We start from the raw sequence: 14,010 nt of genomic DNA on the forward strand, positions 1-14,010 counted from the left end.
AAAAAACGTAAGCATGACTGTGTCATCACAGCATGTATAAAGAGGCTGTTTGTGAAGCAGTCCCTCGCTTACGGCCACGCCACCCTGAACACGCCCGATCTCGTCTGATCTCGGAAGCCAAGCTGGGTCGGGCCTGGTCAGTACTTGGATGGGAGACCCCCTGGGAATACCAGGTGCCGTAAGCTTTTGCACTTCAACACACAAATGACAGTTTAAATGTTGAAACGGATGTGAGGCACTCTTTAAGCTCATTTTCCAATAGGATGGTTAGTGAGTGTTGCGCAAAGAGCTCTTCCGCTCATGTAGTAATGTCAAATTCTTCAAGCGTTACATCAATATCACTGTACATGCACAGAGCAACTGTAGATGTTTTTGTGCAAAGACTCACAATTGTTTATGACGTGAATATTGCAGCATTAAGTATGCATTATAACTGTGTTGCCATGTGCAGCTATTAAAAAAAGTAGAAACTAATCAATATCCTTCACTCTAAATTGTTTTTTAAATCCCAATAAATGGGTTACAGTATGTACATGACCCCCGTTGTCGAGGAAGCCTCTCACTTATGGCCATACCAGCCTGTTCTCATCTGATCTCTGAAGCTAAGCAGGGGCGGTCCTGCATAGTAGCGTCACCTTCACCTTGCTCCGTGTTAGAAACTCCATGCTATCGTGTTCCCTGCTCAGGGTAGCACACTGATGCGCATTTATTCAGTACTCTTCGGGACCGCAGTCGGCAGCCAATAAGAGTTCAAACTGGTTGCACATGGGTGTCAGGTTGACACTGCGCCCGCTGCAAACTACAAGGTTAACAAGTTCCTCTCGACTGAGGCCAGACGGACTAGCCACAGAGATTTTGTACATTTACAGAATAAATAAGTTTGTGTATTTCCTAAATATTTGGTTGTTGTTGTTTTTTTGTTTTGCACAAAAGCGAAATGCAATGAGGAGCGTTGTCATGAAGCTTTTCCTGAAGCTGCCTCCACTGAGTGAGCAGCGGCGCCCTCTGCAGTTTGTGTGTGGAAGTGCAAAAGCTTACAGCACCTGGTATTCCCAGGCGGTCTCCCATCCAAGTACTGACCAGGGCCGACCCTGCTTAGCTTCCGAGATCAGACGAGATCGGGCGTGTTCAGGGTGGTATGGCCGTAAGCGAGAGAAGCCCGCTATAAAAGACCTTTTATACTTGGCAAATGTCACGCACTTTAAAATATAGTATTGTGCTAAGCTTCACATGTTACAGGGAAAACATGCAAACCTTTTTTGCGAACTGCAGCTTCAACGCTGAGCTGCAAAAATGCTTTTCCCGCGGTAACGTCACCATAATAACACATGTTCGTTTCTCACAGCACAGTGTTAAAGTGACACAGAGCACACAGTGTGTTAGGACCATTTGGAAGTGCAACATTTTTGTGCTTTGGACAATTCAACTTATATACAGGACATTAAAAAAACGTAAGCATGACTGTGTCATCACAGCATGTATAAAGAGGCTGTTTGTGAAGCAGTCCCTCGCTTACGGCCACGCCACCCTGAACACGCCCGATCTCGTCTGATCTCGGAAGCCAAGCTGGGTCGGGCCTGGTCAGTACTTGGATGGGAGACCCCCTGGGAATACCAGGTGCCGTAAGCTTTTGCACTTCAACACACAAATGACAGTTTAAATGTTGAAACGGATGTGAGGCACTCTTTAAGCTCATTTTCCAATAGGATGGTTAGTGAGTGTTGCGCAAAGAGCTCTTCCGCTCATGTAGTAATGTCAAATTCTTCAAGCGTTACATCAATATCACTGTACATGCACAGAGCACCTGTAGATGTTTTTGTGCAAAGACTCACAATTGTTTATGACGTGAATATTGCAGCATTAAGTATGCATTATAACTGTGTTGTCATGTGCAGCTATTAAAAAAAGTAGAAACTAATCAATATCCTTCACTCTAAATTGTTTTTTAAATCCCAATAAATGGGTTACAGTATGTACATGACCCCCGTTGTCGAGGAAGCCTCTCACTTATGGCCATACCAGCCTGTTCTCATCTGATCTCTGAAGCTAAGCAGGGGCGGTCCTGCATAGTAGCGTCACCTTCACCTTGCTCCGTGTTAGAAACTCCATGATATCGTGTTCCCTGCTCAGGGTAGCACACTGATGCGCATTTATTCAGTACTCTTCGGGACCGCAGTCGGCAGCCAATAAGAGTTCAAACTGGTTGCACATGGGTGTCAGGCTGACACTGCGCCCGCTGCAAACTACAAGGTTAACAAGTTCCTCTCGACTGAGGCCAGACGGACTAGCCACAGAGATTTTGTACATTTACAGAATAAATAAGTTTGTGTATTTCCTAAATATTTGGTTGTTGTTGTTTTTTTGTTTTGCACAAAAGCGAAATGCAATGAGGAGCGTTGTCATGAAGCTTTTCCTGAAGCTGCCTCCACTGAGTGAGCAGCGGCGCCCTCTGCAGTTTGTGTGTGGAAGTGCAAAAGCTTACAGCACCTGGTATTCCCAGGCGGTCTCCCATCCAAGTACTGACCAGGCCCGACCCTGCTTAGCTTCCGAGATCAGACGAGATCGGGCGTGTTCAGGGTGGTATGGCCGTAAGCGAGAGAAGCCCGCTATAAAAGACCTTTTATACTTGGCAAATGTCACGCACTTTAAAATATAGTATTGTGCTAAGCTTCACATGTTACAGGGAAAACATGCAAACCTTTTTTGCGAACTGCAGCTTCAACGCTGAGCTGCAAAAATGCTTTTCCCGCGGTAACGTCACCATAATAACACATGTTCGTTTCTCACAGCACAGTGTTAAAGTGACACAGAGCACACAGTGTGTTAGGACCATTTGGAAGTGCAACATTTTTGTGCTTTGGACAATTCAACTTATATACAGGACATTAAAAAAACGTAAGCATGACTGTGTCATCACAGCATGTATAAAGAGGCTGTTTGTGAAGCAGTCCCTCGCTTACGGCCACGCCACCCTGAACACGCCCGATCTCGTCTGATCTCGGAAGCCAAGCTGGGTCGGGCCTGGTCAGTACTTGGATGGGAGACCCCCTGGGAATACCAGGTGCCGTAAGCTTTTGCACTTCAACACACAAATGACAGTTTAAATGTTGAAACGGATGTGAGGCACTCTTTAAGCTCATTTTCCAATAGGATGGTTAGTGAGTGTTGCGCAAAGAGCTCTTCCGCTCATGTAGTAATGTCAAATTCTTCAAGCGTTACATCAATATCACTGTACATGCACAGAGCAACTGTAGATGTTTTTGTGCAAAGACTCACAATTGTTTATGACGTGAATATTGCAGCATTAAGTATGCATTATAACTGTGTTGCCATGTGCAGCTATTAAAAAAAGTAGAAACTAATCAATATCCTTCACTCTAAATTGTTTTTTAAATCCCAATAAATGGGTTACAGTATGTACATGAACCCCGTTGTCGAGGAAGCCTCTCACTTATGGCCATACCAGCCTGTTCTCATCTGATCTCTGAAGCTAAGCAGGGGCGGTCCTGCATAGTAGCGTCACCTTCACCTTGCTCCGTGTTAGAAACTCCATGATATCGTGTTCCCTGCTCAGGGTAGCACACTGATGCGCATTTATTCAGTACTCTTCGGGACCGCAGTCGGCAGCCAATAAGAGTTCAAACTGGTTGCACATGGGTGTCAGGCTGACACTGCGCCCGCTGCAAACTACAAGGTTAACAAGTTCCTCTCGACTGAGGCCAGACGGACTAGCCACAGAGATTTTGTACATTTACAGAATAAATAAGTTTGTGTATTTCCTAAATATTTGGTTGTTGTTGTTTTTTTGTTTTGCACAAAAGCGAAATGCAATGAGGAGCGTTGTCATGAAGCTTTTCCTGAAGCTGCCTCCACTGAGTGAGCAGCGGCGCCCTCTGCAGTTTGTGTGTGGAAGTGCAAAAGCTTACAGCACCTGGTATTCCCAGGCGGTCTCCCATCCAAGTACTGACCAGGGCCGACCCTGCTTAGCTTCCGAGATCAGACGAGATCGGGCGTGTTCAGGGTGGTATGGCCGTAAGCGAGAGAAGCCCGCTATAAAAGACCTTTTATACTTGGCAAATGTCACGCACTTTAAAATATAGTATTGTGCTAAGCTTCACATGTTACAGGGAAAACATGCAAACCTTTTTTGCGAACTGCAGCTTCAACGCTGAGCTGCAAAAATGCTTTTCCCGCGGTAACGTCACCATAATAACACATGTTCGTTTCTCACAGCACAGTGTTAAAGTGACACAGAGCACACAGTGTGTTAGGACCATTTGGAAGTGCAACATTTTTGTGCTTTGGACAATTCAACTTATATACAGGACATTAAAAAAACGTAAGCATGACTGTGTCATCACAGCATGTATAAAGAGGCTGTTTGTGAAGCAGTCCCTCGCTTACGGCCACGCCACCCTGAACACGCCCGATCTCGTCTGATCTCGGAAGCCAAGCTGGGTCGGGCCTGGTCAGTACTTGGATGGGAGACCCCCTGGGAATACCAGGTGCCGTAAGCTTTTGCACTTCAACACACAAATGACAGTTTAAATGTTGAAACGGATGTGAGGCACTCTTTAAGCTCATTTTCCAATAGGATGGTTAGTGAGTGTTGCGCAAAGAGCTCTTCCGCTCATGTAGTAATGTCAAATTCTTCAAGCGTTACATCAATATCACTGTACATGCACAGAGCACCTGTAGATGTTTTTGTGCAAAGACTCACAATTGTTTATGACGTGAATATTGCAGCATTAAGTATGCATTATAACTGTGTTGTCATGTGCAGCTATTAAAAAAAGTAGAAACTAATCAATATCCTTCACTCTAAATTGTTTTTTAAATCCCAATAAATGGGTTACAGTATCTACATGAACCCCGTTGTCGAGGAAGCCTCTCACTTATGGCCATACCAGCCTGTTCTCATCTGATCTCTGAAGCTAAGCAGGGGCGGTCCTGCATAGTAGCGTCACCTTCACCTTGCTCCGTGTTAGAAACTCCATGCTATCGTGTTCCCTGCTCAGGGTAGCACACTGATGCGCATTTATTCAGTACTCTTCGGGACCGCAGTCGGCAGCCAATAAGAGTTCAAACTGGTTGCACATGGGTGTCAGGCTGACACTGCGCCCGCTGCAAACTACAAGGTTAACAAGTTCCTCTCGACTGAGGCCAGACGGACTAGCCACAGAGATTTTGTACATTTACAGAATAAATAAGTTTGTGTATTTCCTAAATATTTGGTTGTTGTTGTTTTTTTGTTTTGCACAAAAGCGAAATGCAATGAGGAGCGTTGTCATGAAGCTTTTCCTGAAGCTGCCTCCACTGAGTGAGCAGCGGCGCCCTCTGCAGTTTGTGTGTGGAAGTGCAAAAGCTTACAGCACCTGGTATTCCCAGGCGGTCTCCCATCCAAGTACTGACCAGGCCCGACCCTGCTTAGCTTCCGAGATCAGACGAGATCGGGCGTGTTCAGGGTGGTATGGCCGTAAGCGAGAGAAGCCCGCTATAAAAGACCTTTTATACTTGGCAAATGTCACGCACTTTAAAATATAGTATTGTGCTAAGCTTCACATGTTACAGGGAAAACATGCAAACCTTTTTTGCGAACTGCAGCTTCAACGCTGAGCTGCAAAAATGCTTTTCCCGCGGTAACGTCACCATAATAACACATGTTCGTTTCTCACAGCACAGTGTTAAAGTGACACAGAGCACACAGTGTGTTAGGACCATTTGGAAGTGCAACATTTTTGTGCTTTGGACAATTCAACTTATATACAGGACATTAAAAAAACGTAAGCATGACTGTGTCATCACAGCATGTATAAAGAGGCTGTTTGTGAAGCAGTCCCTCGCTTACGGCCACGCCACCCTGAACACGCCCGATCTCGTCTGATCTCGGAAGCCAAGCTGGGTCGGGCCTGGTCAGTACTTGGATGGGAGACCCCCTGGGAATACCAGGTGCCGTAAGCTTTTGCACTTCAACACACAAATGACAGTTTAAATGTTGAAACGGATGTGAGGCACTCTTTAAGCTCATTTTCCAATAGGATGGTTAGTGAGTGTTGCGCAAAGAGCTCTTCCGCTCATGTAGTAATGTCAAATTCTTCAAGCGTTACATCAATATCACTGTACATGCACAGAGCACCTGTAGATGTTTTTGTGCAAAGACTCACAATTGTTTATGACGTGAATATTGCAGCATTAAGTATGCATTATAACTGTGTTGTCATGTGCAGCTATTAAAAAAAGTAGAAACTAATCAATATCCTTCACTCTAAATTGTTTTTTAAATCCCAATAAATGGGTTACAGTATGTACATGACCCCCGTTGTCGAGGAAGCCTCTCACTTATGGCCATACCAGCCTGTTCTCATCTGATCTCTGAAGCTAAGCAGGGGCGGTCCTGCATAGTAGCGTCACCTTCACCTTGCTCCGTGTTAGAAACTCCATGATATCGTGTTCCCTGCTCAGGGTAGCACACTGATGCGCATTTATTCAGTACTCTTCGGGACCGCAGTCGGCAGCCAATAAGAGTTCAAACTGGTTGCACATGGGTGTCAGGCTGACACTGCGCCCGCTGCAAACTACAAGGTTAACAAGTTCCTCTCGACTGAGGCCAGACGGACTAGCCACAGAGATTTTGTACATTTACAGAATAAATAAGTTTGTGTATTTCCTAAATATTTGGTTGTTGTTGTTTTTTTGTTTTGCACAAAAGCGAAATGCAATGAGGAGCGTTGTCATGAAGCTTTTCCTGAAGCTGCCTCCACTGAGTGAGCAGCGGCGCCCTCTGCAGTTTGTGTGTGGAAGTGCAAAAGCTTACAGCACCTGGTATTCCCAGGCGGTCTCCCATCCAAGTACTGACCAGGCCCGACCCTGCTTAGCTTCCGAGATCAGACGAGATCGGGCGTGTTCAGGGTGGTATGGCCGTAAGCGAGAGAAGCCCGCTATAAAAGACCTTTTATACTTGGCAAATGTCACGCACTTTAAAATATAGTATTGTGCTAAGCTTCACATGTTACAGGGAAAACATGCAAACCTTTTTTGCGAACTGCAGCTTCAACGCTGAGCTGCAAAAATGCTTTTCCCGCGGTAACGTCACCATAATAACACATGTTCGTTTCTCACAGCACAGTGTTAAAGTGACACAGAGCACACAGTGTGTTAGGACCATTTGGAAGTGCAACATTTTTGTGCTTTGGACAATTCAACTTATATACAGGACATTAAAAAAACGTAAGCATGACTGTGTCATCACAGCATGTATAAAGAGGCTGTTTGTGAAGCAGTCCCTCGCTTACGGCCACGCCACCCTGAACACGCCCGATCTCGTCTGATCTCGGAAGCCAAGCTGGGTCGGGCCTGGTCAGTACTTGGATGGGAGACCCCCTGGGAATACCAGGTGCCGTAAGCTTTTGCACTTCAACACACAAATGACAGTTTAAATGTTGAAACGGATGTGAGGCACTCTTTAAGCTCATTTTCCAATAGGATGGTTAGTGAGTGTTGCGCAAAGAGCTCTTCCGCTCATGTAGTAATGTCAAATTCTTCAAGCGTTACATCAATATCACTGTACATGCACAGAGCAACTGTAGATGTTTTTGTGCAAAGACTCACAATTGTTTATGACGTGAATATTGCAGCATTAAGTATGCATTATAACTGTGTTGCCATGTGCAGCTATTAAAAAAAGTAGAAACTAATCAATATCCTTCACTCTAAATTGTTTTTTAAATCCCAATAAATGGGTTACAGTATGTACATGACCCCCGTTGTCGAGGAAGCCTCTCACTTATGGCCATACCAGCCTGTTCTCATCTGATCTCTGAAGCTAAGCAGGGGCGGTCCTGCATAGTAGCGTCACCTTCACCTTGCTCCGTGTTAGAAACTCCATGATATCGTGTTCCCTGCTCAGGGTAGCACACTGATGCGCATTTATTCAGTACTCTTCGGGACCGCAGTCGGCAGCCAATAAGAGTTCAAACTGGTTGCACATGGGTGTCAGGCTGACACTGCGCCCGCTGCAAACTACAAGGTTAACAAGTTCCTCTCGACTGAGGCCAGACGGACTAGCCACAGAGATTTTGTACATTTACAGAATAAATAAGTTTGTGTATTTCCTAAATATTTGGTTGTTGTTGTTTTTTTGTTTTGCACAAAAGCGAAATGCAATGAGGAGCGTTGTCATGAAGCTTTTCCTGAAGCTGCCTCCACTGAGTGAGCAGCGGCGCCCTCTGCAGTTTGTGTGTGGAAGTGCAAAAGCTTACAGCACCTGGTATTCCCAGGCGGTCTCCCATCCAAGTACTGACCAGGCCCGACCCTGCTTAGCTTCCGAGATCAGACGAGATCGGGCGTGTTCAGGGTGGTATGGCCGTAAGCGAGAGAAGCCCGCTATAAAAGACCTTTTATACTTGGCAAATGTCACGCACTTTAAAATATAGTATTGTGCTAAGCTTCACATGTTACAGGGAAAACATGCAAACCTTTTTTGCGAACTGCAGCTTCAACGCTGAGCTGCAAAAATGCTTTTCCCGCGGTAACGTCACCATAATAACACATGTTCGTTTCTCACAGCACAGTGTTAAAGTGACACAGAGCACACAGTGTGTTAGGACCATTTGGAAGTGCAACATTTTTGTGCTTTGGACAATTCAACTTATATACAGGACATTAAAAAAACGTAAGCATGACTGTGTCATCACAGCATGTATAAAGAGGCTGTTTGTGAAGCAGTCCCTCGCTTACGGCCACGCCACCCTGAACACGCCCGATCTCGTCTGATCTCGGAAGCCAAGCTGGGTCGGGCCTGGTCAGTACTTGGATGGGAGACCCCCTGGGAATACCAGGTGCCGTAAGCTTTTGCACTTCAACACACAAATGACAGTTTAAATGTTGAAACGGATGTGAGGCACTCTTTAAGCTCATTTTCCAATAGGATGGTTAGTGAGTGTTGCGCAAAGAGCTCTTCCGCTCATGTAGTAATGTCAAATTCTTCAAGCGTTACATCAATATCACTGTACATGCACAGAGCACCTGTAGATGTTTTTGTGCAAAGACTCACAATTGTTTATGACGTGAATATTGCAGCATTAAGTATGCATTATAACTGTGTTGTCATGTGCAGCTATTAAAAAAAGTAGAAACTAATCAATATCCTTCACTCTAAATTGTTTTTTAAATCCCAATAAATGGGTTACAGTATGTACATGACCCCCGTTGTCGAGGAAGCCTCTCACTTATGGCCATACCAGCCTGTTCTCATCTGATCTCTGAAGCTAAGCAGGGGCGGTCCTGCATAGTAGCGTCACCTTCACCTTGCTCCGTGTTAGAAACTCCATGATATCGTGTTCCCTGCTCAGGGTAGCACACTGATGCGCATTTATTCAGTACTCTTCGGGACCGCAGTCGGCAGCCAATAAGAGTTCAAACTGGTTGCACATGGGTGTCAGGCTGACACTGCGCCCGCTGCAAACTACAAGGTTAACAAGTTCCTCTCGACTGAGGCCAGACGGACTAGCCACAGAGATTTTGTACATTTACAGAATAAATAAGTTTGTGTATTTCCTAAATATTTGGTTGTTGTTGTTTTTTTGTTTTGCACAAAAGCGAAATGCAATGAGGAGCGTTGTCATGAAGCTTTTCCTGAAGCTGCCTCCACTGAGTGAGCAGCGGCGCCCTCTGCAGTTTGTGTGTGGAAGTGCAAAAGCTTACAGCACCTGGTATTCCCAGGCGGTCTCCCATCCAAGTACTGACCAGGCCCGACCCTGCTTAGCTTCCGAGATCAGACGAGATCGGGCGTGTTCAGGGTGGTATGGCCGTAAGCGAGAGAAGCCCGCTATAAAAGACCTTTTATACTTGGCAAATGTCACGCACTTTAAAATATAGTATTGTGCTAAGCTTCACATGTTACAGGGAAAACATGCAAACCTTTTTTGCGAACTGCAGCTTCAACGCTGAGCTGCAAAAATGCTTTTCCCGCGGTAACGTCACCATAATAACACATGTTCGTTTCTCACAGCACAGTGTTAAAGTGACACAGAGCACACAGTGTGTTAGGACCATTTGGAAGTGCAACATTTTTGTGCTTTGGACAATTCAACTTATATACAGGACATTAAAAAAACGTAAGCATGACTGTGTCATCACAGCATGTATAAAGAGGCTGTTTGTGAAGCAGTCCCTCGCTTACGGCCACGCCACCCTGAACACGCCCGATCTCGTCTGATCTCGGAAGCCAAGCTGGGTCGGGCCTGGTCAGTACTTGGATGGGAGACCCCCTGGGAATACCAGGTGCCGTAAGCTTTTGCACTTCAACACACAAATGACAGTTTAAATGTTGAAACGGATGTGAGGCACTCTTTAAGCTCATTTTCCAATAGGATGGTTAGTGAGTGTTGCGCAAAGAGCTCTTCCGCTCATGTAGTAATGTCAAATTCTTCAAGCGTTACATCAATATCACTGTACATGCACAGAGCAACTGTAGATGTTTTTGTGCAAAGACTCACAATTGTTTATGACGTGAATATTGCAGCATTAAGTATGCATTATAACTGTGTTGCCATGTGCAGCTATTAAAAAAAGTAGAAACTAATCAATATCCTTCACTCTAAATTGTTTTTTAAATCCCAATAAATGGGTTACAGTATGTACATGAACCCCGTTGTCGAGGAAGCCTCTCACTTATGGCCATACCAGCCTGTTCTCATCTGATCTCTGAAGCTAAGCAGGGGCGGTCCTGCATAGTAGCGTCACCTTCACCTTGCTCCGTGTTAGAAACTCCATGATATCGTGTTCCCTGCTCAGGGTAGCACACTGATGCGCATTTATTCAGTACTCTTCGGGACCGCAGTCGGCAGCCAATAAGAGTTCAAACTGGTTGCACATGGGTGTCAGGCTGACACTGCGCCCGCTGCAAACTACAAGGTTAACAAGTTCCTCTCGACTGAGGCCAGACGGACTAGCCACAGAGATTTTGTACATTTACAGAATAAATAAGTTTGTGTATTTCCTAAATATTTGGTTGTTGTTGTTTTTTTGTTTTGCACAAAAGCGAAATGCAATGAGGAGCGTTGTCATGAAGCTTTTCCTGAAGCTGCCTCCACTGAGTGAGCAGCGGCGCCCTCTGCAGTTTGTGTGTGGAAGTGCAAAAGCTTACAGCACCTGGTATTCCCAGGCGGTCTCCCATCCAAGTACTGACCAGGGCCGACCCTGCTTAGCTTCCGAGATCAGACGAGATCGGGCGTGTTCAGGGTGGTATGGCCGTAAGCGAGAGAAGCCCGCTATAAAAGACCTTTTATACTTGGCAAATGTCACGCACTTTAAAATATAGTATTGTGCTAAGCTTCACATGTTACAGGGAAAACATGCAAACCTTTTTTGCGAACTGCAGCTTCAACGCTGAGCTGCAAAAATGCTTTTCCCGCGGTAACGTCACCATAATAACACATGTTCGTTTCTCACAGCACAGTGTTAAAGTGACACAGAGCACACAGTGTGTTAGGACCATTTGGAAGTGCAACATTTTTGTGCTTTGGACAATTCAACTTATATACAGGACATTAAAAAAACGTAAGCATGACTGTGTCATCACAGCATGTATAAAGAGGCTGTTTGTGAAGCAGTCCCTCGCTTACGGCCACGCCACCCTGAACACGCCCGATCTCGTCTGATCTCGGAAGCCAAGCTGGGTCGGGCCTGGTCAGTACTTGGATGGGAGACCCCCTGGGAATACCAGGTGCCGTAAGCTTTTGCACTTCAACACACAAATGACAGTTTAAATGTTGAAACGGATGTGAGGCACTCTTTAAGCTCATTTTCCAATAGGATGGTTAGTGAGTGTTGCGCAAAGAGCTCTTCCGCTCATGTAGTAATGTCAAATTCTTCAAGCGTTACATCAATATCACTGTACATGCACAGAGCACCTGTAGATGTTTTTGTGCAAAGACTCACAATTGTTTATGACGTGAATATTGCAGCATTAAGTATGCATTATAACTGTGTTGTCATGTGCAGCTATTAAAAAAAGTAGAAACTAATCAATATCCTTCACTCTAAATTGTTTTTTAAATCCCAATAAATGGGTTACAGTATCTACATGAACCCCGTTGTCGAGGAAGCCTCTCACTTATGGCCATACCAGCCTGTTCTCATCTGATCTCTGAAGCTAAGCAGGGGCGGTCCTGCATAGTAGCGTCACCTTCACCTTGCTCCGTGTTAGAAACTCCATGCTATCGTGTTCCCTGCTCAGGGTAGCACACTGATGCGCATTTATTCAGTACTCTTCGGGACCGCAGTCGGCAGCCAATAAGAGTTCAAACTGGTTGCACATGGGTGTCAGGCTGACACTGCGCCCGCTGCAAACTACAAGGTTAACAAGTTCCTCTCGACTGAGGCCAGACGGACTAGCCACAGAGATTTTGTACATTTACAGAATAAATAAGTTTGTGTATTTCCTAAATATTTGGTTGTTGTTGTTTTTTTGTTTTGCACAAAAGCGAAATGCAATGAGGAGCGTTGTCATGAAGCTTTTCCTGAAGCTGCCTCCACTGAGTGAGCAGCGGCGCCCTCTGCAGTTTGTGTGTGGAAGTGCAAAAGCTTACAGCACCTGGTATTCCCAGGCGGTCTCCCATCCAAGTACTGACCAGGCCCGACCCTGCTTAGCTTCCGAGATCAGACGAGATCGGGCGTGTTCAGGGTGGTATGGCCGTAAGCGAGAGAAGCCCGCTATAAAAGACCTTTTATACTTGGCAAATGTCACGCACTTTAAAATATAGTATTGTGCTAAGCTTCACATGTTACAGGGAAAACATGCAAACCTTTTTTGCGAACTGCAGCTTCAACGCTGAGCTGCAAAAATGCTTTTCCCGCGGTAACGTCACCATAATAACACATGTTCGTTTCTCACAGCACAGTGTTAAAGTGACACAGAGCACACAGTGTGTTAGGACCATTTGGAAGTGCAACATTTTTGTGCTTTGGACAATTCAACTTATATACAGGACATTAAAAAAACGTAAGCATGACTGTGTCATCACAGCATGTATAAAGAGGCTGTTTGTGAAGCAGTCCCTCGCTTACGGCCACGCCACCCTGAACACGCCCGATCTCGTCTGATCTCGGAAGCCAAGCTGGGTCGGGCCTGGTCAGTACTTGGATGGGAGACCCCCTGGGAATACCAGGTGCCGTAAGCTTTTGCACTTCAACACACAAATGACAGTTTAAATGTTGAAACGGATGTGAGGCACTCTTTAAGCTCATTTTCCAATAGGATGGTTAGTGAGTGTTGCGCAAAGAGCTCTTCCGCTCATGTAGTAATGTCAAATTCTTCAAGCGTTACATCAATATCACTGTACATGCACAGAGCACCTGTAGATGTTTTTGTGCAAAGACTCACAATTGTTTATGACGTGAATATTGCAGCATTAAGTATGCATTATAACTGTGTTGTCATGTGCAGCTATTAAAAAAAGTAGAAACTAATCAATATCCTTCACTCTAAATTGTTTTTTAAATCCCAATAAATGGGTTACAGTATGTACATGACCCCCGTTGTCGAGGAAGCCTCTCACTTATGGCCATACCAGCCTGTTCTCATCTGATCTCTGAAGCTAAGCAGGGGCGGTCCTGCATAGTAGCGTCACCTTCACCTTGCTCCGTGTTAGAAACTCCATGATATCGTGTTCCCTGCTCAGGGTAGCACACTGATGCGCATTTATTCAGTACTCTTCGGGACCGCAGTCGGCAGCCAATAAGAGTTCAAACTGGTTGCACATGGGTGTCAGGCTGACACTGCGCCCGCTGCAAACTACAAGGTTAACAAGTTCCTCTCGACTGAGGCCAGACGGACTAGCCACAGAGATTTTGTACATTTACAGAATAAATAAGTTTGTGTATTTCCTAAATATTTGGTTGTTGTTGTTTTTTTGTTTTGCACAAAAGCGAAATGCAATGAGGAGCGTTGTCATGAAGCTTTTCCTGAAGCTGCCTCCACTGAGTGAGCAGCGGCGCCCTCTGCAGTTT

At 45.3% G+C, this 14,010-nt stretch overlaps 19 non-coding genes across 19 annotated transcripts; 10 read left to right on the forward strand and 9 right to left on the reverse strand.

The window, feature by feature from the left end:
- The first annotated feature begins 66 nt into the window (after positions 1–66).
- Positions 67–185, forward strand: LOC146608878 (5S ribosomal RNA). The gene has a single exon (XR_014905175.1). It is a non-coding gene; the product is annotated as a 5S ribosomal RNA (ribosomal RNA).
- Positions 186–1,031: 846 nt separating this feature from the next.
- On the reverse strand, positions 1,032–1,150 carry LOC146608879 (5S ribosomal RNA). Its single transcript, XR_014905153.1, has one exon. It is a non-coding gene; the product is annotated as a 5S ribosomal RNA (ribosomal RNA).
- A 360-nt stretch (positions 1,151–1,510) lies between these two features.
- Positions 1,511–1,629, forward strand: LOC146608880 (5S ribosomal RNA). Its single transcript, XR_014905176.1, has one exon. It is a non-coding gene; the product is annotated as a 5S ribosomal RNA (ribosomal RNA).
- Positions 1,630–2,475: 846 nt separating this feature from the next.
- On the reverse strand, positions 2,476–2,594 carry LOC146608881 (5S ribosomal RNA). Its single transcript, XR_014905236.1, has one exon. It is a non-coding gene; the product is annotated as a 5S ribosomal RNA (ribosomal RNA).
- A 360-nt stretch (positions 2,595–2,954) lies between these two features.
- On the forward strand, positions 2,955–3,073 carry LOC146608882 (5S ribosomal RNA). The gene has a single exon (XR_014905177.1). It is a non-coding gene; the product is annotated as a 5S ribosomal RNA (ribosomal RNA).
- An 846-nt stretch (positions 3,074–3,919) lies between these two features.
- On the reverse strand, positions 3,920–4,038 carry LOC146608883 (5S ribosomal RNA). The gene has a single exon (XR_014905154.1). It is a non-coding gene; the product is annotated as a 5S ribosomal RNA (ribosomal RNA).
- A 360-nt stretch (positions 4,039–4,398) lies between these two features.
- On the forward strand, positions 4,399–4,517 carry LOC146608884 (5S ribosomal RNA). The gene has a single exon (XR_014905178.1). It is a non-coding gene; the product is annotated as a 5S ribosomal RNA (ribosomal RNA).
- An 846-nt stretch (positions 4,518–5,363) lies between these two features.
- On the reverse strand, positions 5,364–5,482 carry LOC146608885 (5S ribosomal RNA). The gene has a single exon (XR_014905237.1). It is a non-coding gene; the product is annotated as a 5S ribosomal RNA (ribosomal RNA).
- Positions 5,483–5,842: 360 nt separating this feature from the next.
- On the forward strand, positions 5,843–5,961 carry LOC146608886 (5S ribosomal RNA). The gene has a single exon (XR_014905179.1). It is a non-coding gene; the product is annotated as a 5S ribosomal RNA (ribosomal RNA).
- Positions 5,962–6,807: 846 nt separating this feature from the next.
- On the reverse strand, positions 6,808–6,926 carry LOC146608887 (5S ribosomal RNA). Its single transcript, XR_014905238.1, has one exon. It is a non-coding gene; the product is annotated as a 5S ribosomal RNA (ribosomal RNA).
- Positions 6,927–7,286: 360 nt separating this feature from the next.
- Positions 7,287–7,405, forward strand: LOC146608888 (5S ribosomal RNA). The gene has a single exon (XR_014905180.1). It is a non-coding gene; the product is annotated as a 5S ribosomal RNA (ribosomal RNA).
- An 846-nt stretch (positions 7,406–8,251) lies between these two features.
- Positions 8,252–8,370, reverse strand: LOC146608889 (5S ribosomal RNA). The gene has a single exon (XR_014905239.1). It is a non-coding gene; the product is annotated as a 5S ribosomal RNA (ribosomal RNA).
- Positions 8,371–8,730: 360 nt separating this feature from the next.
- Positions 8,731–8,849, forward strand: LOC146608890 (5S ribosomal RNA). The gene has a single exon (XR_014905181.1). It is a non-coding gene; the product is annotated as a 5S ribosomal RNA (ribosomal RNA).
- An 846-nt stretch (positions 8,850–9,695) lies between these two features.
- Positions 9,696–9,814, reverse strand: LOC146608891 (5S ribosomal RNA). The gene has a single exon (XR_014905240.1). It is a non-coding gene; the product is annotated as a 5S ribosomal RNA (ribosomal RNA).
- Positions 9,815–10,174: 360 nt separating this feature from the next.
- Positions 10,175–10,293, forward strand: LOC146608892 (5S ribosomal RNA). Its single transcript, XR_014905182.1, has one exon. It is a non-coding gene; the product is annotated as a 5S ribosomal RNA (ribosomal RNA).
- Positions 10,294–11,139: 846 nt separating this feature from the next.
- On the reverse strand, positions 11,140–11,258 carry LOC146608893 (5S ribosomal RNA). Its single transcript, XR_014905156.1, has one exon. It is a non-coding gene; the product is annotated as a 5S ribosomal RNA (ribosomal RNA).
- A 360-nt stretch (positions 11,259–11,618) lies between these two features.
- LOC146608894 (5S ribosomal RNA) lies at positions 11,619–11,737 on the forward strand. The gene has a single exon (XR_014905183.1). It is a non-coding gene; the product is annotated as a 5S ribosomal RNA (ribosomal RNA).
- An 846-nt stretch (positions 11,738–12,583) lies between these two features.
- LOC146608895 (5S ribosomal RNA) lies at positions 12,584–12,702 on the reverse strand. Its single transcript, XR_014905241.1, has one exon. It is a non-coding gene; the product is annotated as a 5S ribosomal RNA (ribosomal RNA).
- A 360-nt stretch (positions 12,703–13,062) lies between these two features.
- LOC146608896 (5S ribosomal RNA) lies at positions 13,063–13,181 on the forward strand. The gene has a single exon (XR_014905184.1). It is a non-coding gene; the product is annotated as a 5S ribosomal RNA (ribosomal RNA).
- The last annotated feature ends 829 nt before the right edge of the window (positions 13,182–14,010 follow it).

This window comes from Diplotaxodon limnothrissa, linkage group LG23 (genome assembly GCF_057381915.1).
Source record: "Diplotaxodon limnothrissa isolate DT_005_m linkage group LG23, D_limnothrissa_male_GT1.1, whole genome shotgun sequence".
Taxonomy (NCBI): domain Eukaryota; kingdom Metazoa; phylum Chordata; class Actinopteri; order Cichliformes; family Cichlidae; genus Diplotaxodon; species Diplotaxodon limnothrissa.